General features: G+C 44.7%; 3 long non-coding RNA genes across 3 annotated transcripts; all 3 read right to left on the bottom strand.

Annotated features, from left to right (window-relative positions):
- Positions 1-718: 718 nt before the first annotated feature.
- On the bottom strand, positions 719-2,710 carry LOC148818774 (uncharacterized). Its single transcript, XR_016094395.1, has 2 exons — positions 2,086-2,710; positions 719-1,689 (listed from the first exon to the last, which is right to left on the bottom strand). It is a non-coding gene; the product is annotated as an uncharacterized LOC148818774 (long non-coding RNA).
- Positions 2,711-10,782: 8,072 nt separating this feature from the next.
- LOC148818773 (uncharacterized) lies at positions 10,783-12,774 on the bottom strand. The gene is made up of 2 exons (XR_016094394.1): positions 12,150-12,774; positions 10,783-11,753 (listed from the first exon to the last, which is right to left on the bottom strand). It is a non-coding gene; the product is annotated as an uncharacterized LOC148818773 (long non-coding RNA).
- An 8,072-nt stretch (positions 12,775-20,846) lies between these two features.
- On the bottom strand, positions 20,847-22,819 carry LOC148818772 (uncharacterized). The gene is made up of 2 exons (XR_016094393.1): positions 22,214-22,819; positions 20,847-21,817 (listed from the first exon to the last, which is right to left on the bottom strand). It is a non-coding gene; the product is annotated as an uncharacterized LOC148818772 (long non-coding RNA).
- Between the last annotated feature and the right edge of the window lie 667 nt (positions 22,820-23,486).

Here is a 23,486-nt window from a genome sequence, read left to right as displayed (position 1 = left end):
ATTTTAGACGTCGAATCGGGCAGGAGGCAGGCGCTCCTCGGAAGCTCTCGTCCCGTGCTATAACTCGGACCACGCGATGGCACAACTGCTTCCTCCATACAAACAGAAACTTCAAACAACAAAACCCAACAAGAAATCTGTGCACACTTGGACTCCTGCTGCAGCTGAGGAGCTGTCACGCACACACCTCCTGTTGCTCACAGAGAGAAACAGGCCCAGGGTCCCAGCACTGCCACCCACTGCGCCGCGGTCTCTCACCTTTTCACCTCCACATGCAGATCATGACGCGACCGGAGACTCGCCGATTAGATTAAAAAAGCCGGCTGTTTACCTCCTGGAGGTCAGATCGCAACAACGTTTACAGCTCCGTTGCCACGGCAACCACGTTTTATTGACAAAGTAAAATAAACACCGGAGAAAAGTTTGCAAACAAGACGGGAGCTAAGAAACACGAGGACAGTGGGTTTGCTTTATGTGCCGGGTCGATAAACCAGCGCTGCAGACACGTGAAATACAAGAAAACATACACACAAGGGAACACATAAGAGAGACATAGAAATACAAGACACGATAAATACGCTGAAATTGTATGAATATAATTAATTCTAACGTTCAATCAAATCAGCGAAACACGTGGGCAGGGCAGCCCGGTGAACTAGAGACTACATTACCCACAAGCCCTGTGGGCGACAACATTTTGACGTCATCGACTCGCGTCTTTTGTATTTTTTTAAGATTTTTTTATTAAACGTGTAAAGAATTTACAAAGAGAAATACAATCAGAGGATCAAATTAGGTACAAGAGAAGAAACACAAACAGAAAAATACACAGTTAACCGCCAGAGGTAATAAGTAAGTTATATGATTAAATTGTATTTTTTACACATATCATATGTTTTCCGTGCTTTATTATTTCTCACATTTTTAATAGAATTTAAATAGTGTTTCAGCTCCACCTCAAAAGAACTAAAAAGGGGAGTATTATTTGGATTTATGGATGTGAAATTTACCAAGAATGATTAATAAATTGACTATAAATAAATGCTCTTTTTCCAACTTTTCTACTAAACAGTACAATAAAATGTCAAAATCCTTCAATCTAACAAACACCTTTAACTGCCTGCAAACAAAACTCTGTAAATCCGTCCAAAACAGCTCAACAAACCTACACCTAACAAAGAAATGCACCAAAGATTCCTTTTCCCGCAGAACAAGTCTTTCCGATAGCGCTTTGAGACTCACCTCCGTGGACTCGTGTATCTCTGTCGCCACCCAGTGGACATTTCTCGGAAGTGTCACCGCCCGCCGTAATTCAGTAAAGTCCCGGAATTGAAATTGTGATTGGACGAGAGCCGTATCCGTCCCGCCTCCTGCCGAAATCTCGGCGCTGAATGGTTCAGAGCCGAGTCACTCAAGGCGAGGGCGGTATTTCCGTGGAAGAACACGGAAGTCCGCGGTGACTGGCTAGGAGCGGTGTCACTCACCCAAAGTAAGAGGAAGTCCCGCCTCTTGCCAGCCAACGGCGGTGATTGGACACGCCGTGCGCCACTCTTATGACGTCCCTTAACTGCGACGGATCCGGATCTGATGCGTGATTTGCGCGACAGCCGGTCCGTCGCTGAGATCGGTCTGGAGCCGCGGCCCAGGATGCTGTGGTTCCGCTCTCTGCTCGTCAAGCACTGCGGACTCCTGGAAAACCGCATTGCAGGGCAGAGAGTTATTGAACTCCAGACGTCGCTGGAGAGTTACTTTACTGGCGAGTCACCTCACGTTGTTGATTAATTCGACCTTATTGTGTTTTCTCTTCTTTAACATTTATATTGCAATAGTAAAAATGCTATTCATTACAATCATTACAGAGTACATTACAGATCACCGGGGTACATTATACAGGCCGATAAAGATAAGGTACGCACAGCTTTCATGTTGGGACATTTAGAAATAGTTTGGAGACGTGCCCTCATGTGTTTCAGATGTGACTTCTTTCCATTTGGAAGCGCCTTACTTCTACCAAGGAAAGAAAAGGCTTCGAAAATGAGATCGTAATGAAGAGATAGTAACGATCATTTCAGTGCGTGAGCCTACCTGTTATATTAGGCGAGATTTCACACGGATAATCAAACAAGAACGAGTTTGCCCTGGAATCCATTCCACTGCCGAACCTGAAAGTCAGAGCATGACTGCCGTCAGTCCGGATCCAGTGGAAGGCTGATCCACTCCGGGTTTTCCTATGCCGACAGTCCGGATCCAGTGGAAGGCTGATCCACTCCGGGTTTTCTGCTGCCGACAGTCCGGATCCAGTGGAAGGCTGATCCACTGCGGGTTTTCTGCTGCCGACAGTCCGGATCCAGTGGAAGGCTGATCCACTGCGGGTTTTCCTATGCCGACAGTCCGGATCCAGTGGAAGGCTGATCCACTGCGGGTTTTCCTATGCCGACAGTCCGGATCCAGTGGAAGGCTGATCCACTGCGGGTTTTCTGCTGCCGACAGTCCGGATCCAGTGGAAGGCTGATCCACTGCGGGTTTTCTGCTGCCGTCAGTCCGGATCCAGTGGAAGGCTGATCCACTCCGGGTTTTCTGCTGCCGTCAGTCCGCATCCAGTGGAAGGCTGATCCACTCCGGGTTTTCTGCTGCCGACAGTCCGGATCCAGTGGAAGGCTGATCCACTCCGGGTTTTCCTATGCCGACACTCTATACTCTTCTCCAGAAGCTTAAGGAGAAATTATGAAAAAAAGTTTATGAAAACGTTTTATGAAAAGATCACGGCGCTGGGGTCAATGTGGGACGCCGGATCTACGCGGAAGCAGCCGGAAGTCAGAACAACGCGTCACTTTTGAATTGTTTTTTTTACATTTTTTAAAGTAAGCATTAACAAGAACAAAGAATACAATACAAATACAAGTACCGGTCTGTCGCTGAGCTCGGTGTGGTTCCGCTCTCTGCTCGTCAAGCACTGCGTTATTAGTGAACTCGGCTTATCGTTATTATCGGCTCACGCTGCTGATAAATTCGACCTCATTGTGTTTTCTTCTTTCTTTATCGTGCAATAATAGAAATCCTTTACGATGCACGCAAGACTACATTACTGATCACCGGAGTACATTATACAGGCAAATAAAGATAAGGGACGCACAGCTTTCATGTTGTGATATTTAGACATGGTTTGGAGACGTTCCCTCGTGTGTATTTTGAATTATTCAAATGCGAGTCGCTTCAATTTGGAAGCGCATAATTTCAGTGCATGAGCTTACCTGTTATATTGGGCGAGATTTCACACGGATAATCAAACAAGAACGAGTTTGCCCTGGACTCCATTCCACTGCCGAACCTGAAAGTCAGAGCATGAGAACGGACGTATTGTATGGCGATTGTGGTGTTGCTCGACCACATAAATTAGGCGAGAAGTACAATCTGCTTTTACGACATTCGGTCTAATTATTAAATGTTCGATTAGTTCTTATCTTTAGGCTATTTATACATATAATAACGAGCAAGTATAATGATTAAGTCAATGATAAATTATATTTTATATTCGGTTCAGCAGTATTGAGCAGTAAAATAACATCTATTTCTCACCGATAAATGTCAGAATTAGAAACCTTCTTTACACAATTGTGCCGATCAGTTCAGAGTGTTTTAAAAACAGGACAAAACAAAAACAAACATAAGGTTTCTGGGCTGCTTCGAAAAAGACAGTTATCATCTATATTACTTTTAAATCTATGCACACTATGTATCTTTACCGGGTCAATTCAATGTACAATTGTGTAATGATGCCACCTTAACCTTAACCTTCATACAATATTTGTTTGACAGTAGTCATGTTTTTTTCCAGTTATTTAGTTTCCCCAAAGAGGTGCTCCAAAATAGTTTGACAAGATATTGTGAGATTGCAAGAGGGATCTTAAATATCTATTAGTACAAGTGAAACTAAATCTGTTTCCTTGTAGTCTAATAAAGGTTGTAAATTCTTCCATAGTTTCTTAAAAGCATCGCTACCTCTCTAGGGGTAGCCTTGGTTACGAGGTATTGTTATCAGACTTAACACAAACATTATATCTAATCACAAAATCTGCTTAATTCTACATTTCGTCATCCACATCAGTTAATTTCTTGACCCCAATTATACTATTTTAAACCCAGTTTTCAAAGCACGGGTTTATGTCTCAAAGTTATTTCTCTGTATTCTAGATGGTGCATCTATGGGGGGTATGTTTATCCGTAAGAGACCACGTGAGAACTTCATGGAAGCTGGCAAGTTTGGGGGGGGTCCTAGCATCCAAATGACATTCAAGTAAAACTCTATGCCCTCTACTTCCTGAAAGATTAAATTAGGGGAAACATACACCACCTACACTGCTCAATTTTGTAAATAATTCTCTATCGGTATCAATACTAGATGCTCTACAACCTGAAGCATTCAGGCCTCCTTCTGTCTGTGTTTGACAAATAACAACCATGAATAAAGTTTTTTTTTATTTTACTAAGGTAGAGAACATCAAATCACAAATCACATTTTTGAAAATCTTAATACCAAGAAATGTAATCGCATCTTTTACATGGTTATTACATGTGGAGCAGACACTTTCCAACAGCCACCAATTCACTTTTCTGATATGTAAAGAAAGACCAGATACAGAGGAAATGACTTGTAAACACACTTAATTGCTTTGTCCACCTCTGTGCGCTTTCTCAGAGAGACAGTTGTATCCTCAGCCAATTGGGAACACCTGTAATCTCTTTATCCTGTACTTGAACACCCTGAAACTATTTGTTGTAGGAGTGTAAGCAGTGGGAAGAGGAATGGGCTCGTGTCGAATTGCCTTACCCATTCCCAATCTGCAGGAGGTCCCACGACGGCAGGTAGCTGCTCCAGTCGCTGGAGCTCAGTTCGCTGTCGAGGAAGGACGAGGTCTCTGGCTCGGGGGAATCACGGCTCCACAGCTCCTACCTGTTGCAGAGTGTTTCTGCCCTCCTGATGGCCTCTGTGTTTTAGAAGGATCTGTCTCTTTTCGCTTGCTTACACCACAGGTTTCATCGACGATAGTGTGCATCCTGGAGCAGTGAGTTATCGGTCTTATTTCTACTGAGAAACAGTTCAAGCCCTCACAAAACAATAACCAGGAGACGGTATATGAAAAAGTATTGTAAGACTTGCAGAGTAGATTTGAATAGACAGTGGACGTCACACTGCGTGCCTGAATATCAGAGATTCAATTCATTCTTTCCTGCAGTTTAACCTCCTGGTTGACATTGTACCGCTGTCACTTCTTCACAAACTCATAACTCGCCGTGTTCAATTTTGTGTTGAGTTACAGGAACCTCAGCATCAGATGAAATACTCTTCAGCGCCCCAGGGAGACTGGGGGACTGGCCAGATTTTCAGCTTTATTACCGGGTCCTTCGGCTCGGGGCTGGTGAGCAAAGTGCTCCCCTCTGCTGGAGAGCCACAGGGGCACTACAGAGCGGCCTCGTCTTCCCTGCTCCTGCCCGTGCTTGTGGTCGGCCAGCGTGACCGCGCGCAAGACAAGGTAGCGCATTCGTGGTGTAAATACAGAATGTTCACTAGCTGACTGAGGAAAGTTACAGAGACGGGAGTATACGTTCTGAAATAATGTGAACCACTGTTACTACACACAGACAGACTACTCAAAAATCACGTGGCTTTTTAAGGTCATTTTGTCTGCCTAAAGTATGTTAGATTTGTCACAGCAAAGAGTTTGAATACTTACAGAATGCAGCAGCTAGAATTGTTACTTGGAGCAGAAAGTATGACCACATAACCCCCATACTTATCTCTCTTCATTGGCTTCCTATCAGGTACAGGGCGGACTTCAAAATCCTTCTACTTACTTACAAGGCTCTCAGAGGTCAGGCACCTCTCCTGCCTCGCAGGGATGCTGCAGAGGAGAAATACTGTACACAGCATGGTTTCAGAGGCCTGTCTGTCATGGGCTGGGCACCATGTGACTTGAATGCTGCATCAGTGCCATGGATCCCAGAGGGGCATCGTGGATACAGCTATCGTTTAGGAGGATTCTGCTGGTCTGCAGAGACCTGCATGGGGTACTGACATACAGACGACGTGATGGATGGATGGATTAATACCCGCATTCATTTATTTTATTTTTTTTAATGATCTAATGTTAGCATGCCCAAAGGGGTTGGGCAGCCAGTTGACCTTTGACCCCTAGAGGATTTTATTCTCCTTACTGAGGAGTCTTTGGTTCCTTTCCTCCATTGTCTTCAGTTCTGTATTCACAAAATGTATATTTACTTGCATTGTTAAGCGCCTTGGGGCAACCTTGTTGTGAAAGGCGCTATATGAAAATAAATTGAATTGAATTGAATGACAGAGTCACGGCTTTTCCAGTTTCCTCTCCTATTATCTTCTTTATCTGCACTCTCAAACGCAGTGAAACCTTGAACCTTTCAACGGGACCACTGTCGTTCTACATCAAAATGACTAACTAGGACGGAGACTTGAATGGGATGAAAAAGGAAAAGGCATTACTTGCAGGAAGAAATTAAACTGTTACACGTGATCACTTGCTAAACAAAGTGATTCATTGGAGTGGAGGCAGTGAAAGCTTTGTGAATCAACTTACAAAAGGATACATGTAAGAAACGTAGCTCCCCTTGAAAAATCTATGAGCGTTATGTGGAGGTGATAGTATTGTTCAATTATTGTAATAAAGCTCACTCAATTAAGACCCATGTTGGAAAAGTACCAGAGTATTCTCATCTAAGAGGAAATACTAACAAGTAGGATGTTAAAATGAAAAGCATTAAAAACTGAATGATCTTCAGTAGCTAAATGATTATTGAGCTCTGGGTCACAGTGCTCCTGAAAAAAAATCAAATTTCAGCAGAGACACCCACGGACAGCAGGTGAGCACCAAGCTGAGCCAGTGTATAAGTGTACGAATCACAGTTTCAAGGAGCTTTTTTCAGTTTCGTTCCACTGATCGGCCAACACGGGGGGCACTTCAGTCTTACTCGCCCTATTGCATTAAGAAACTGTACAACATTCTCCAATAAGAACTTGCGACCTCACCTAACGAAAAGCAATTTGCGTAGCAGGGAAAGACTGGACTCCCACTGGGGATTTTTGCTTTTCATCCCGATGGTGATGTGCACTATATAGAACGTTGCTGGACCCATGTGCAATTGGTGTCATTTCTAATCTAGAGGTCGAAGCTGTGAAACTTTCAAAGAGATGGAAGATCTCTTGCGAGACACCGATTCACAGAAGGGGCTAATGAGATCTTTGCTTGAAGTCTCATTGTGCTGCACTATTTCACTTTTCAGTGGGCACGACTCACAGGCATCTAAAATCATTTCAGTGACGGACTAAACAGGCCTCTAGCAAAGACTCGGGAACGGACACAGACCTTATCATCTCTGCTCCCCGGGAAGCGTACAGAGATCACATTAGACGTGTTGCTCAAGCTCTTTATTGTCACGTACAGTAAGCCCAGCAGTCTGGTCAGTGCGGGATGTGTTCTGTCCTGACGGCAGGGTCAGCAGCCAGAGGAGACCTGAAACACAAGACGGAGAGGTAAGACATTGATTCCGACAGAGAGAGCTTTCACACCGGATTACTGACAAGAGGAGCAATAAGAGAAGAGTTATAAAGACACGCCGAAGAGAATATTCTCATCTAAGAGGAAATATTAACAAGTAGGATGTTAAAATGAAAAGCATTAAAAACTGAATGATCTTCAGTAGCGAAATGATTACTGAGCTCTGGGTCACGGTGCTCTTGAAAAAAAATCAAATTTGAGCAGAGACGCCCACGGACAGCAGGTGAGTGAATGAGTTGTTTATTTTGTTTCCTGTGAATTATGTAGAATTCACAACGTTTTCCACTTGTACAGGAAAACCACTGAGAGCAGATTCACTTCTTCTGCACTAGAATGAATGATTTCCATCTTCACTCTAGGGTACTGTACTTTATAGCACTGTATTGTATTCTGCATATATGTCTGTTATTTATACATTTTCTTTCTCACTTTGTCTCTCTGTCCATTTGTATCAGTTTTTTGGAGAGCACCATCACACCAACATCACAACAACATTTATTCTACTGCCTTATTAAGCAAATGTCTCTACTGAATTCTTTTTATATATAAAACACATTTTTTGACATGATATACACAAATGGCTAATTATACTTTCCGATTATATTTCCATCTTAGAAATGAAGCATTTCTCTCCTGCAGTTTGAGGGCTGAATCCTCTCTCTCTCTTACACACTTTGTTCACGAATGATTACAAGAGCAAACACATAGACTGACTTCTCACAAAAAAAGGTGTCGATGACACAGTCCTGGTCAGCTTACTAAAGGACCCAGAAAATCACCACGGGCCATTCTGAACAGTTTCACGGAATGGTCTGTTGACTTCTCTTTGATGGTTCATGTTACAAGAGCAAAACAATACTCACCGATTTGAGGATAATTGCGCCATCCCTCCAGCCTACTGAAATGAACCGTCAGACTGCAGAAGCTGTCAGTGACTACAGGTCCTTGGGACTGGTCAGAGAAACCTGAGACGAGACAAACGTTGTGAGACCATTTATAAGCTTGTGACCTCAAATTAAACAGAAGTCAGACATTTTCAAAGGGGGCAACACCGCGGCACAGTGGTTAGCATCGCTGCCTCATAGCACCGGGGCCCTGGGTTTGATTCCGGGGATGCTGTCTGCGTGGAGTCTGCGTGTTTGTTCGCGCTGCAGGGGATACCTCACCCCCACAGGGCACACAGACACAAACTCACACCACAGCCCATTTTTCCACAACACAATCAACCCGCCAGTATCGGTTTGTGTTCAGTGCTGGGGAGGTGCCTTGTCCTTGCAGAACAAAAACAAGGTGATCAGGACTGACGGCAAGATTCAGGTATTCAAGTACCCCGTAAATCCAGGGCTCAAATGGGGGAACTGTTTCACGAGCTACACAATATCCTCACACATGATGACAGAGCCTCGGAAAGCCGTGTGGAGAGTGAGGTGCTCGTACCCAGCCGGAGTTAAAAGACCACGCATTGAGCACTATCGATCTATCCAACCCAGAAAAGCACACATCTCTGTGATACAGAGGCTAAAGCAACATGTGAGTAAAGGATTTTGAATCAGCAATTGTGCTGATGAGCCAGTCAGCGATTTTTCAGAAACAGCAAAAATGTCAGCCTCCGGGAGCTGCAGAAGATTGTGAGATATAAAGGAGTGAAACCAGGGCAGGAGAAACCGATTCCTCGTGCAGGAAGCTGAGGAGAAAGATGCACACCCTGCAGACTGAAAGGAAGACGGCACAAACTATCGGTAATGTCAGCCTCGAAGAAAGTGTAGTGCAGTGTGAGTTGCAACTAAGTTTTTGTTCAATATTTTTTTGGTCTGAAAGAGACTATTTTGATTAGATGCATGCAATACTATTTCTTTCTCATTCTCTGTATTTTTATGTCTTATTTGGATCACACCATAAAGTTCATAACCCAGCCAGTTGCTTTGGCTCGGAAAGCATCCCTCAGCAGGGACAGCCCTGATCCCCAAACACAGGGCTGCCCTTCCCACTGCCCGTCTGCTCTCTGCCCAGTGGAAGTAGTGCTTCTGCCCCGCAGCTGTGTGAGAGAAGATGAGCTGAGAACACTAACCCACCTCTGGAGAGGGAAGAGTCTCAGCTGGAGGGGAGGAGGAGCTGCCGGGCTGCCGCAGACAAGGCGCCGCTGAAATGATATAGAAATCTTTTAGAACCAAACGTCACCTGGCTCAGTGTTTAAGCTGTAGTACATGATCACATTAGATTATTAAAACATGCAGACTGCCATCTCCATTCTGTACAAACAAAGGGTTTTCCATTGTAGAAAACACCACCGCATATCCAAAGCGGAGTGCACTGGGACTGCAGTCCAGAGAAACCCATCATGTTACGAGAACTGGAGGCCATTTCACACCGAAACTGTAGAATAGGATTCTTTCTGCACACCCAGTACTTGGGGCTGTGTCAGAGGCTCCTCACCGGAAGAGACGTGCATTCCTGTTCGGCTCCTCTGGTTCTGCGATGATTTTAGACGTCGAATCGGGCAGGAGGCAGGCGCTCCTCGGAAGCTCTCGTCCCGTGCTATAACTCGGACCACGCGATGGCACAACTGCTTCCTCCATACAAACAGAAACTTCAAACAACGAAACCCAACAAGAAATCTGTGCACACCTGGACTCCTGCTGCAGCTGAGGAGCTGTCACGCACACACCTCCTGTTGCTCACAGAGAGAAACAGGCCCAGGGTCCCAGCACTGCCACCCACTGCGCCGCGGTCTCTCACCTTTTCACCTCCACATGCAGATCATGACGCGACCGGAGACTCGCCGATTAGATTAAAAAAGCCGGCTGTTTACCTCCTGGAGGTCAGATCGCAACAACGTTTACAGCTCCGTTGCCACGGCAACCACGTTTTATTGACAAAGTAAAATAAACACCGGAGAAAAGTTTGCAAACAAGACGGGAGCTAAGAAACACGAGGACAGTGGGTTTGCTTTATGTGCCGGGTCGATAAACCAGCGCTGCAGACACGTGAAATACAAGAAAACATACACACAAGGGAACACATAAGAGAGACATAGAAATACAAGACACGATAAATACGCTGAAATTGTATGAATATAATTAATTCTAACGTTCAATCAAATCAGCGAAACACGTGGGCAGGGCAGCCCGGTGAACTAGAGACTACATTACCCACAAGCCCTGTGGGCGACAACATTTTGACGTCATCGACTCGCGTCTTTTGTATTTTTTTAAGATTTTTTTATTAAACGTGTAAAGAATTTACAAAGAGAAATACAATCAGAGGATCAAATTAGGTACAAGAGAAGAAACACAAACAGAAAAATACACAGTTAACCGCCAGAGGTAATAAGTAAGTTATATGATTAAATTGTATTTTTTACACATATCATATGTTTTCCGTGCTTTATTATTTCTCACATTTTTAATAGAATTTAAATAGTGTTTCAGCTCCACCTCAAAAGAACTAAAAAGGGGAGTATTATTTGGATTTATGGATGTGAAATTTACCAAGAATGATTAATAAATTGACTATAAATAAATGCTCTTTTTCCAACTTTTCTACTAAACAGTACAATAAAATGTCAAAATCCTTCAATCTAACAAACACCTTTAACTGCCTGCAAACAAAACTCTGTAAATCCGTCCAAAACAGCTCAACAAACCTACACCTAACAAAGAAATGCACCAAAGATTCCTTTTCCCGCAGAACAAGTCTTTCCGATAGCGCTTTGAGACTCACCTCCGTGGACTCGTGTATCTCTGTCGCCACCCAGTGGACATTTCTCGGAAGTGTCACCGCCCGCCGTAATTCAGTAAAGTCCCGGAATTGAAATTGTGATTGGACGAGAGCCGTATCCGTCCCGCCTCCTGCCGAAATCTCGGCGCTGAATGGTTCAGAGCCGAGTCACTCAAGGCGAGGGCGGTATTTCCGTGGAAGAACACGGAAGTCCGCGGTGACTGGCTAGGAGCGGTGTCACTCACCCAAAGTAAGAGGAAGTCCCGCCTCTTGCCAGCCAACGGCGGTGATTGGACACGCCGTGCGCCACTCTTATGACGTCCCTTAACTGCGACGGATCCGGATCTGATGCGTGATTTGCGCGACAGCCGGTCCGTCGCTGAGATCGGTCTGGAGCCGCGGCCCAGGATGCTGTGGTTCCGCTCTCTGCTCGTCAAGCACTGCGGACTCCTGGAAAACCGCATTGCAGGGCAGAGAGTTATTGAACTCCAGACGTCGCTGGAGAGTTACTTTACTGGCGAGTCACCTCACGTTGTTGATTAATTCGACCTAATTGTGTTTTCTCTTCTTTAACATTTATATTGCAATAGTAAAAATGCTATTCATTACAATCATTACAGAGTACATTACAGATCACCGGGGTACATTATACAGGCCGATAAAGATGAGGTACCCACAGCTTTCATGTTGGGACATTTAGAAATAGTTTGGAGACGTGCCCTCATGTGTTTCAGATGTGACTTCTTTCCATTTGGAAGCGCCTTACTTCTACCAAGGAAAGAAAAGGCTTCGAAAATGAGATCGTAATGAAGAGATAGTAACGATCATTTCAGTGCGTGAGCCTACCTGTTATATTAGGCGAGATTTCACACGGATAATCAAACAAGAACGAGTTTGCCCTGGAATCCATTCCACTGCCGAACCTGAAAGTCAGAGCATGACTGCCGTCAGTCCGGATCCAGTGGAAGGCTGATCCACTCCGGGTTTTCCTATGCCGACAGTCCGGATCCAGTGGAAGGCTGATCCACTCCGGGTTTTCTGCTGCCGTCAGTCCGGATCCAGTGGAAGGCTGATCCACTCCGGGTTTTCTGCTGCCGACAGTCCGGATCCAGTGGAAGGCTGATCCACTGCGGGTTTTCCTATGCCGACAGTCCGGATCCAGTGGAAGGCTGATCCACTGCGGGTTTTCCTATGCCGACAGTCCGGATCCAGTGGAAGGCTGATCCACTGCGGGTTTTCTGCTGCCGACAGTCCGGATCCAGTGGAAGGCTGATCCACTCCATGTTTTCTGCTGCCGTCAGTCCGGATCCAGTGGAAGGCTGATCCACTCCGGGTTTTCTGCTGCCGTCAGTCCGCATCCAGTGGAAGGCTGATCCACTCCGGGTTTTCTGCTGCCGACAGTCCGGATCCAGTGGAAGGCTGATCCACTCCGGGTTTTCCTATGCCGACACTCTATACTCTTCTCCAGAAGCTTAAGGAGAAATTATGAAAAAAAGTTTATGAAAACGTTTTATGAAAAGATCACGGCGCTGGGGTCAATGTGGGACGCCGGATCTACGCGGAAGCAGCCGGAAGTCAGAACAACGCGTCACTTTTGAATTGTTTTTTTTACATTTTTTAAAGTAAGCATTAACAAGAACAAAGAATACAATACAAATACAAGTACCGGTCTGTCGCTGAGCTCGGTGTGGTTCCGCTCTCTGCTCGTCAAGCACTGCGTTATTAGTGAACTCGGCTTATCGTTATTATCGGCTCACGCTGCTGATAAATTCGACCTCATTGTGTTTTCTTCTTTCTTTATCGTGCAATAATAGAAATCCTTTACGATGCACGCAAGACTACATTACTGATCACCGGAGTACATTATACAGGCAAATAAAGATAAGGGACGCACAGCTTTCATGTTGTGATATTTAGACATGGTTTGGAGACGTTCCCTCGTGTGTATTTTGAATTATTCAAATGCGAGTCGCTTCAATTTGGAAGCGCATAATTTCAGTGCATGAGCTTACCTGTTATATTGGGCGAGATTTCACACGGATAATCAAACAAGAACGAGTTTGCCCTGGACTCCATTCCACTGCCGAACCTGAAAGTCAGAGCATGAGAACGGACGTATTGTATGGCGATTGTGGTGTTGCTCGACCACATAAATTAGGCGAGAAGTACAATCTGCTTTTACGACATTCGGTCTAATTATTAAATGTTCGATTAGTTCTTATCTTTAGGCTATTTATACATATAATAACGAGCAAGTATAATGATTAAGTCAATGATAAATTATATTTTATATTCGGTTCAGCAGTATTGAGCAGTAAAATAACATCTATTTCTCACCGATAAATGTCAGAATTAGAAACCTTCTTTACACAATTGTGCCGATCAGTTCAGAGTGTTTTAAAAACAGGACAAAACAAAAACAAACATAAGGTTTCTGGGCTGCTTCGAAAAAGACAGTTATCATCTATATTACTTTTAAATCTATGCACACTATGTATCTTTACCGGGTCAATTCAATGTACAATTGTGTAATGATGCCACCTTAACCTTAACCTTCATACAATATTTGTTTGACAGTAGTCATGTTTTTTTCCAGTTATTTAGTTTCCCCAAAGAGGTGCTCCAAAATAGTTTGACAAGATATTGTGAGATTGCAAGAGGGATCTTAAATATCTATTAGTACAAGTGAAACTAAATCTGTTTCCTTGTAGTCTAATAAAGGTTGTAAATTCTTCCATAGTTTCTTAAAAGCATCGCTACCTCTCTAGGGGTAGCCTTGGTTACGAGGTATTGTTATCAGACTTAACACAAACATTATATCTAATCACAAAATCTGCTTAATTCTACATTTCGTCATCCACATCAGTTAATTTCTTGACCCCAATTATACTATTTTAAACCCAGTTTTCAAAGCACGGGTTTATGTCTCAAAGTTATTTCTCTGTATTCTAGATGGTGCATCTATGGGGGGTATGTTTATCCGTAAGAGACCACGTGAGAACTTCATGGAAGCTGGCAAGTTTGGGGGGGGTCCTAGCATCCAAATGACATTCAAGTAAAACTCTATGCCCTCTACTTCCTGAAAGATTAAATTAGGGGAAACATACACCACCTACACTGCTCAATTTTGTAAATAATTCTCTATCGGTATCAATACTAGATGCTCTACAACCTGAAGCATTCAGGCCTCCTTCTGTCTGTGTTTGACAAATAACAACCATGAATAAAGTTTTTTTTTATTTTACTAAGGTAGAGAACATCAAATCACAAATCACATTTTTGAAAATCTTAATACCAAGAAATGTAATCGCATCTTTTACATGGTTATTACATGTGGAGCAGACACTTTCCAACAGCCACCAATTCACTTTTCTGATATGTAAAGAAAGACCAGATACAGAGGAAATGACTTGTAAACACACTTAATTGCTTTGTCCACCTCTGTGCGCTTTCTCAGAGAGACAGTTGTATCCTCAGCCAATTGGGAACACCTGTAATCTCTTTATCCTGTACTTGAACACCCTGAAACTATTTGTTGTAGGAGTGTAAGCAGTGGGAAGAGGAATGGGCTCGTGTCGAATTGCCTTACCCATTCCCAATCTGCAGGAGGTCCCACGACGGCAGGTAGCTGCTCCAGTCGCTGGAGCTCAGTTCGCTGTCGAGGAAGGACGAGGTCTCTGGCTCGGGGGAATCACGGCTCCACAGCTCCTACCTGTTGCAGAGTGTTTCTGCCCTCCTGATGGCCTCTGTGTTTTAGAAGGATCCGTCTCTTTTCGCTTGCTTACACCACAGGTTTCATCGACGATAGTGTGCATCCTGGAGCAGTGAGTTATCGGTCTTATTTCTACTGAGAAACAGTTCAAGCCCTCACAAAACAATAACCAGGAGACGGTATATGAAAAAGTATTGTAAGACTTGCAGAGTAGATTTGAATAGACAGTGGACGTCACACTGCGTGCTTGAATATCAGAGATTCAATTCATTCTTTCCTGCAGTTTAACCTCCTGGTTGACATTGTACCGCTGTCACTTCTTCACAAACTCATAACTCGCCGTGTTCAATTTTGTGTTGAGTTACAGGAACCTCAGCATCAGATGAAATACTCTTCAGCGCCCCAGGGAGACTGGGGGACTGGCCAGATTTTCAGCTTTATTACCGGGTCCTTCGGCTCGGGGCTGGTGAGCAAAGTGCTCCCCTCTGCTGGAGAGCCACAGGGGCACTACAGAGCGGCCTCGTCTTCCCTGCTCCTGCCCGTGCTTGTGGTCGGCCAGCGTGACCGCGCGCAAGACAAGGTAGCGCATTCGTGGTGTAAATACAGAATGTTCACTAGCTGACTGAGGAAAGTTACAGAGACGGGAGTATACGTTCTGAAATAATGTGAACCACTGTTACTACACACAGACAGACTACTCAAAAATCACGTGGCTTTTTAAGGTCATTTTGTCTGCCTAAAGTATGTTAGATTTGTCACAGCAAAGAGTTTGAATACTTACAGAATGCAGCAGCTAGAATTGTTACTTGGAGCAGAAAGTATGACCACATAACCCCCATACTTATCTCTCTTCATTGGCTTCCTATCAGGTACAGGGCGGACTTCAAAATCCTTCTACTTACTTACAAGGCTCTCAGAGGTCAGGCACCTCTCCTGCCTCGCAGGGATGCTGCAGAGGAGAAATACTGTACACAGCATGGTTTCAGAGGCCTGTCTGTCATGGGCTGGGCACCATGTGACTTGAATGCTGCATCAGTGCCATGGATCCCAGAGGGGCATCGTGGATACAGCTATCGTTTAGGAGGATTCTGCTGGTCTGCAGAGACCTGCATGGGGTACTGACATACAGACGACGTGATGGATGGATGGATTAATACCCGCATTCATTTATTTTATTTTTTTTAATGATCTAATGTTAGCATGCCCAAAGGGGTTGGGCAGCCAGTTGACCTTTGACCCCTAGAGGATTTTATTCTCCTTACTGAGGAGTCTTTGGTTCCTTTCCTCCATTGTCTTCAGTTCTGTATTCACAAAATGTATATTTACTTGCATTGTTAAGCGCCTTGGGGCAACCTTGTTGTGAAAGGCGCTATATGAAAATAAATTGAATTGAATTGAATGACAGAGTCACGGCTTTTCCAGTTTCCTCTCCTATTATCTTCTTTATCTGCACTCTCAAACGCAGTGAAACCTTGAACCTTTCAACGGGACCACTGTCGTTCTACATCAAAATGACTAACTAGGACGGAGACTTGAATGGGATGAAAAAGGAAAAGGCATTACTTGCAGGAAGAAATTAAACTGTTACACGTGATCACTTGCTAAACAAAGTGATTCATTGGAGTGGAGGCAGTGAAAGCTTTGTGAATCAACTTACAAAAGGATACATGTAAGAAACGTAGCTCCCCTTGAAAAATCTATGAGCGTTATGTGGAGGTGATAGTATTGTTCAATTATTGTAATAAAGCTCACTCAATTAAGACCCATGTTGGAAAAGTACCAGAGTATTCTCATCCAAGAGGAAATACTAACAAGTAGGATGTTAAAATGAAAAGCATTAAAAACTGAATGATCTTCAGTAGCTAAATGATTATTGAGCTCTGGGTCACAGTGCTCCTGAAAAAAAATCAAATTTCAGCAGAGACACCCACGGACAGCAGGTGAGCACCAAGCTGAGCCAGTGTATAAGTGTACGAATCACAGTTTCAAGGAGCTTTTTTCAGTTTCGTTCCACTGATCGGCCAACACGGGGGGCACTTCAGTCTTACTCGCCCTATTGCATTAAGAAACTGTACAACATTCTCCAATAAGAACTTGCGACCTCACCTAACGGAAAGCAATTTGCGTAGCAGGGAAAGACTGGACTCCCACTGGGGATTTTTGCTTTTCATCCCGATGGTGATGTGCACTATATAGAACGTTGCTGGACCCATGTGCAATTGGTGTCATTTCTAATCTAGAGGTCGAAGCTGTGAAACTTTCAAAGAGATGGAAGATCTCTTGCGAGACACCGATTCACAGAAGGGGCTAATGAGATCTTTGCTTGAAGTCTCATTGTGCTGCACTATTTCACTTTTCAGTGGGCACGACTCACAGGCATCTAAAATCATTTCAGTGACGGACTAAACAGGCCTCTAGCAAAGACTCGGGAACGGACACAGACCTTATCATCTCTGCTCCCCGGGAAGCGTACAGAGATCACATTAGACGTGTTGCTCAAGCTCTTTATTGTCACGTACAGTAAGCCCAGCAGTCTGGTCAGTGCGGGATGTGTTCTGTCCTGACGGCAGGGTCAGCAGCCAGAGGAGACCTGAAACACAAGACGGAGAGGTAAGACATTGATTCCGACAGAGAGAGCTTTCACACCGGATTACTGACAAGAGGAGCAATAAGAGAAGAGTTATAAAGACACGCCGAAGAGAATATTCTCATCTAAGAGGAAATATTAACAAGTAGGATGTTAAAATGAAAAGCATTAAAAACTGAATGATCTTCAGTAGCGAAATGATTACTGAGCTCTGGGTCACGGTGCTCTTGAAAAAAAATCAAATTTGAGCAGAGACGCCCACGGACAGCAGGTGAGTGAATGAGTTGTTTATTTTGTTTCCTGTGAATTATGTAGAATTCACAACGTTTTCCACTTGTACAGGAAAACCACTGAGAGCAGATTCACTTCTTCTGCACTAGAATGAATGATTTCCATCTTCACTCTAGGGTACTGTACTTTATAGCACTGTATTGTATTCTGCATATATGTCTGTTATTTATACATTTTCTTTCTCACTTTGTCTCTCTGTCCATTTGTATCAGTTTTTTGGAGAGCACCATCACACCAACATCACAACAACATTTATTCTACTGCCTTATTAAGCAAATGTCTCTACTGAATTCTTTTTATATATAAAACACATTTTTTGACATGATATACACAAATGGCTAATTATACTTTCCGATTATATTTCCATCTTAGAAATGAAGCATTTCTCTCCTGCAGTTTGAGGGCTGAATCCTCTCTCTCTCTTACACACTTTGTTCACGAATGATTACAAGAGCAAACACATAGACTGACTTCTCACAAAAAAAGGTGTCGATGACACAGTCCTGGTCAGCTTACTAAAGGACCCAGAAAATCACCACGGGCCATTCTGAACAGTTTCACGGAATGGTCTGTTGACTTCTCTTTGATGGTTCATGTTACAAGAGCAAAACAATACTCACCGATTTGAGGATAATTGCGCCATCCCTCCAGCCTACTGAAATGAACCGTCAGACTGCAGAAGCTGTCAGTGACTACAGGTCCTTGGGACTGGTCAGAGAAACCTGAGACGAGACAAACGTTGTGAGACCATTTATAAGCTTGTGACCTCAAATTAAACAGAAGTCAGACATTTTCAAAGGGGGCAACACCGCGGCACAGTGGTTAGCATCGCTGCCTCATAGCACCGGGGCCCTGGGTTTGATTCCGGGGATGCTGTCTGCGTGGAGTCTGCGTGTTTGTTCGCGCTGCAGGGGATACCTCACCCCCACAGGGCACACAGACACAAACTCACACCACAGCCCATTTTTCCACAACACAATCAACCCGCCAGTATCGGTTTGTGTTCAGTGCTGGGGAGGTGCCTTGTCCTTGCAGAACAAAAACAAGGTGATCAGGACTGACGGCAAGATTCAGGTATTCAAGTACCCCGTAAATCCAGGGCTCAAATGGGGGAACTGTTTCACGAGCTACACAATATCCTCACACATGATGACAGAGCCTCGGAAAGCCGTGTGGAGAGTGAGGTGCTCGTACCCAGCCGGAGTTAAAAGACCACGCATTGAGCACTATCGATCTATCCAACCCAGAAAAGCACACATCTCTGTGATACAGAGGCTAAAGCAACATGTGAGTAAAGGATTTTGAATCAGCAATTGTGCTGATGAGCCAGTCAGCGATTTTTCAGAAACAGCAAAAATGTCAGCCTCCGGGAGCTGCAGAAGATTGTGAGATATAAAGGAGTGAAACCAGGGCAGGAGAAACCGATTCCTCGTGCAGGAAGCTGAGGAAAAAGATGCACACCCTGCAGACTGAAAGGAAGACGGCACAAACTATCGGTAATGTCAGCCTCGAAGAAAGTGTAGTGCAGTGTGAGTTGCAACTAAGTTTTTGTTCAATCTTTTTTTGGTCTGAAAGAGACTATTTTGATTAGATGCATGCAATACTATTTCTTTCGCATTCTCTGTCTTTTTATGTCTTATTTGGATCACACCATAAAGTTCATAACCCAGCCAGTTGCTTTGGCTCGGAAAGCATCCCTCAGCAGGGACAGCCCTGATCCCCAAACACAGGGCTGCCCTTCCCACTGCCCGTCTGCTCTCTGCCCAGTGGAAGTAGTGCTTCTGCCCCGCAGCTGTGTGAGAGAAGATGAGCTGAGAACACTAACCCACCTCTGGAGAGGGAAGAGTCTCAGCTGGAGGGGAGGAGGAGCTGCCGGGCTGCCGCAGACAAGGCGCCGCTGAAATGATATAGAAATCTTTTAGAACCAAACGTCACCTGGCTCAGTGTTTAAGCTGTAGTACATGATCACATTAGATTATTAAAACATGCAGACTGCCATCTCCATTCTGTACAAACAAAGGGTTTTCCATTGTAGAAAACACCACCGCATATCCAAAGCGGAGTGCACTGGGACTGCAGTCCAGAGAAACCCATCATGTTACGAGAACTGGAGGCCATTTCACACCGAAACTGTAGAATAGGATTCTTTCTGCACACCCAGTACTTGGGGCTGTGTCAGAGGCTCCTCACCGGAAGAGACGTGCATTCCTGTTCGGCTCCTCTGGTTCTGCGATGATTTTAGACGTCGAATCGGGCAGGAGGCAGGCGCTCCTCGGAAGCTCTCGTCCCGTGCTATAACTCGGACCACGCGATGGCACAACTGCTTCCTCCATACAAACAGAAACTTCAAACAACGAAACCCAACAAGAAATCTGTGCACACCTGGACTCCTGCTGCAGCTGAGGAGCTGTCACGCACACACCTCCTGTTGCTCACAGAGAGAAACAGGCCCAGGGTCCCAGCACTGCCACCCACTGCGCCGCGGTCTCTCACCTTTTCACCTCCACATGCAGATCATGACGCGACCGGAGACTCGCCGATTAGATTAAAAAAGCCGGCTGTTTACCTCCTGGAGGTCAGATCGCAACAACGTTTACAGCCCCGTTGCCACGGCAACCACGTTTTATTGACAAAGTAAAATAAACACCGGAGAAAAGTTTGCAAACAAGACGGGAGCTAAGAAACACGAGGACAGTGGGTTTGCTTTATGTGCCGGGTCGATAAACCAGCGCTGCAGACACGTGAAATACAAGAAAACATACACACAAGGGAACACATAAGAGAGACATAGAAATACAAGACACGATAAATACGCTGAAATTGTATGAATATAATTAATTCTAACGTTCAATCAAATCAGCGAAACACGTGGGCAGGGCAGCCCGGTGAACTAGAGACTACATTACCTACAAGCCCTGTGGGCGACAACATTTTGACGTCATCGACTCGCGTCTTTTGTATTTTTTTAAGATTTTTTTATTAAACGTGTAAAGAATTTACAAAGAGAAATACAATCAGAGGATCAAATTAGGTACAAGAGAAGAAACACAAACAGAAAAATACACAGTTAACCGCCAGAGGTAATAAGTAAGTTATATGATTAAATTGTATTTTTTACACATATCATATGTTTTCCGTGCTTTATTATTTCTCACATTTTTAATAGAATTTAAATAGTGTTTCAGCTCCACCTCAAAAGAACTAAAAAGGGGAGTATTATTTGGATTTATGGATGTGAAATTTACCAAGAATGATTAATAAATTGACTATAAATAAATGCTCTTTTTCCAACTTTTCTACTAAACAGTACAATAAAATGTCAAAATCCTTCAATCTAACAAACACCTTTAACTGCCTGCAAACAAAACTCTGTAAATCCGTCCAAAACAGCTCAACAAACCTACACCTAACAAAGAAATGCACCAAAGATTCCTTTTCCCGCAGAACAAGTCTTTCCGATAGCGCTTTGAGACTCACCTCCGTGGACTCGTGTATCTCTGTCGCCACCCAGTGGACATTTCTCGGAAGTGTCACCGCCCGCCGTAATTCAGTAAAGTCCCGGAATTGAAATTGTGATTGGACGAGAGCCGTATCCGTCCCGCCTCCTGCCGAAATCTCGGCGCTGAATGGTTCAGAGCCGAGTCACTCAAGGCGAGGGCGGTATTTCCGTGGAAGAACACGGAAGTCCGCGGTGACTGGCTAGGAGCGGTGTCACTCACCCAAAGTAAGAGGAAGTCCCGCCTCTTGCCAGCCAACGGCGGTGATTGGACACGCCGTGCGCCACTCTTATGACGTCCCTTAACTGCGACGGATCCGGATCTGATGCGTGATTTGCGCGACAGCCGGTCCGTCGCTGAGATCGGTCTGGAGCCGCGGCCCAGGATGCTGTGGTTCCGCTCTCTGCTCGTCAAGCACTGCGGACTCCTGGAAAACCGCATTGCAGGGCAGAGAGTTATTGAACTCCAGACGTCGCTGGAGAGTTACTTTACTGGCGAGTCACCTCACGTTGTTGATTAATTCGACCTAATTGTGTTTTCTCTTCTTTAACATTTATATTGCAATAGTAAAAATGCTATTCATTACAATCATTACAGAGTACATTACAGATCACCGGGGTACATTATACAGGCCGATAAAGATGAGGTACCCACAGCTTTCATGTTGGGACATTTAGAAATAGTTTGGAGACGTGCCCTCATGTGTTTCAGATGTGACTTCTTTCCATTTGGAAGCGCCTTACTTCTACCAAGGAAAGAAAAGGCTTCGAAAATGAGATCGTAATGAAGAGATAGTAACGATCATTTCAGTGCGTGAGCCTACCTGTTATATTAGGCGAGATTTCACACGGATAATCAAACAAGAACGAGTTTGCCCTGGAATCCATTCCACTGCCGAACCTGAAAGTCAGAGCATGACTGCCGTCAGTCCGGATCCAGTGGAAGGCTGATCCACTCCGGGTTTTCCTATGCCGACAGTCCGGATCCAGTGGAAGGCTGATCCACTCCGGGTTTTCTGCTGCCGTCAGTCCGGATCCAGTGGAAGGCTGATCCACTCCGGGTTTTCTGCTGCCGACAGTCCGGATCCAGTGGAAGGCTGATCCACTGCGGGTTTTCCTATGCCGACAGTCCGGATCCAGTGGAAGGCTGATCCACTGCGGGTTTTCCTATGCCGACAGTCCGGATCCAGTGGAAGGCTGATCCACTGCGGGTTTTCTGCTGCCGACAGTCCGGATCCAGTGGAAGGCTGATCCACTCCATGTTTTCTGCTGCCGTCAGTCCGGATCCAGTGGAAGGCTGATCCACTCCGGGTTTTCTGCTGCCGTCAGTCCGCATCCAGTGGAAGGCTGATCCACTCCGGGTTTTCTGCTGCCGACAGTCCGGATCCAGTGGAAGGCTGATCCACTCCGGGTTTTCCTATGCCGACACTCTATACTCTTCTCCAGAAGCTTAAGGAGAAATTATGAAAAAAAGTTTATGAAAACGTTTTATGAAAAGATCACGGCGCTGGGGTCAATGTGGGACGCCGGATCTACGCGGAAGCAGCCGGAAGTCAGAACAACGCGTCACTTTTGAATTGTTTTTTTTACATTTTTTAAAGTAAGCATTAACAAGAACAAAGAATACAATACAAATACAAGTACCGGTCTGTCGCTGAGCTCGGTGTGGTTCCGCTCTCTGCTCGTCAAGCACTGCGTTATTAGTGAACTCGGCTTATCGTTATTATCGGCTCACGCTGCTGATAAATTCGACCTCATTGTGTTTTCTTCTTTCTTTATCGTGCAATAATAGAAATCCTTTACGATGCACGCAAGACTACATTACTGATCACCGGAGTACATTATACAGGCAAATAAAGATAAGGGACGCACAGCTTTCATGTTGTGATATTTAGACATGGTTTGGAGACGTTCCCTCGTGTGTATTTTGAATTATTCAAATGCGAGTCGCTTCAATTTGGAAGCGCATAATTTCAGTGCATGAGCTTACCTGTTATATTGGGCGAGATTTCACACGGATAATCAAACAAGAACGAGTTTGCCCTGGACTCCATTCCACTGCCGAACCTGAAAGTCAGAGCATGAGAACGGACGTAT

This window comes from Atractosteus spatula, chromosome 18 (assembly GCF_055471065.1).
Source record: "Atractosteus spatula isolate fAtrSpa1 chromosome 18, fAtrSpa1.hap1, whole genome shotgun sequence".
NCBI classification, from domain to species: Eukaryota; Metazoa; Chordata; class Actinopteri; order Semionotiformes; family Lepisosteidae; genus Atractosteus; species Atractosteus spatula.
This window is presented reverse-complemented; position numbering and strand designations above follow the sequence as displayed.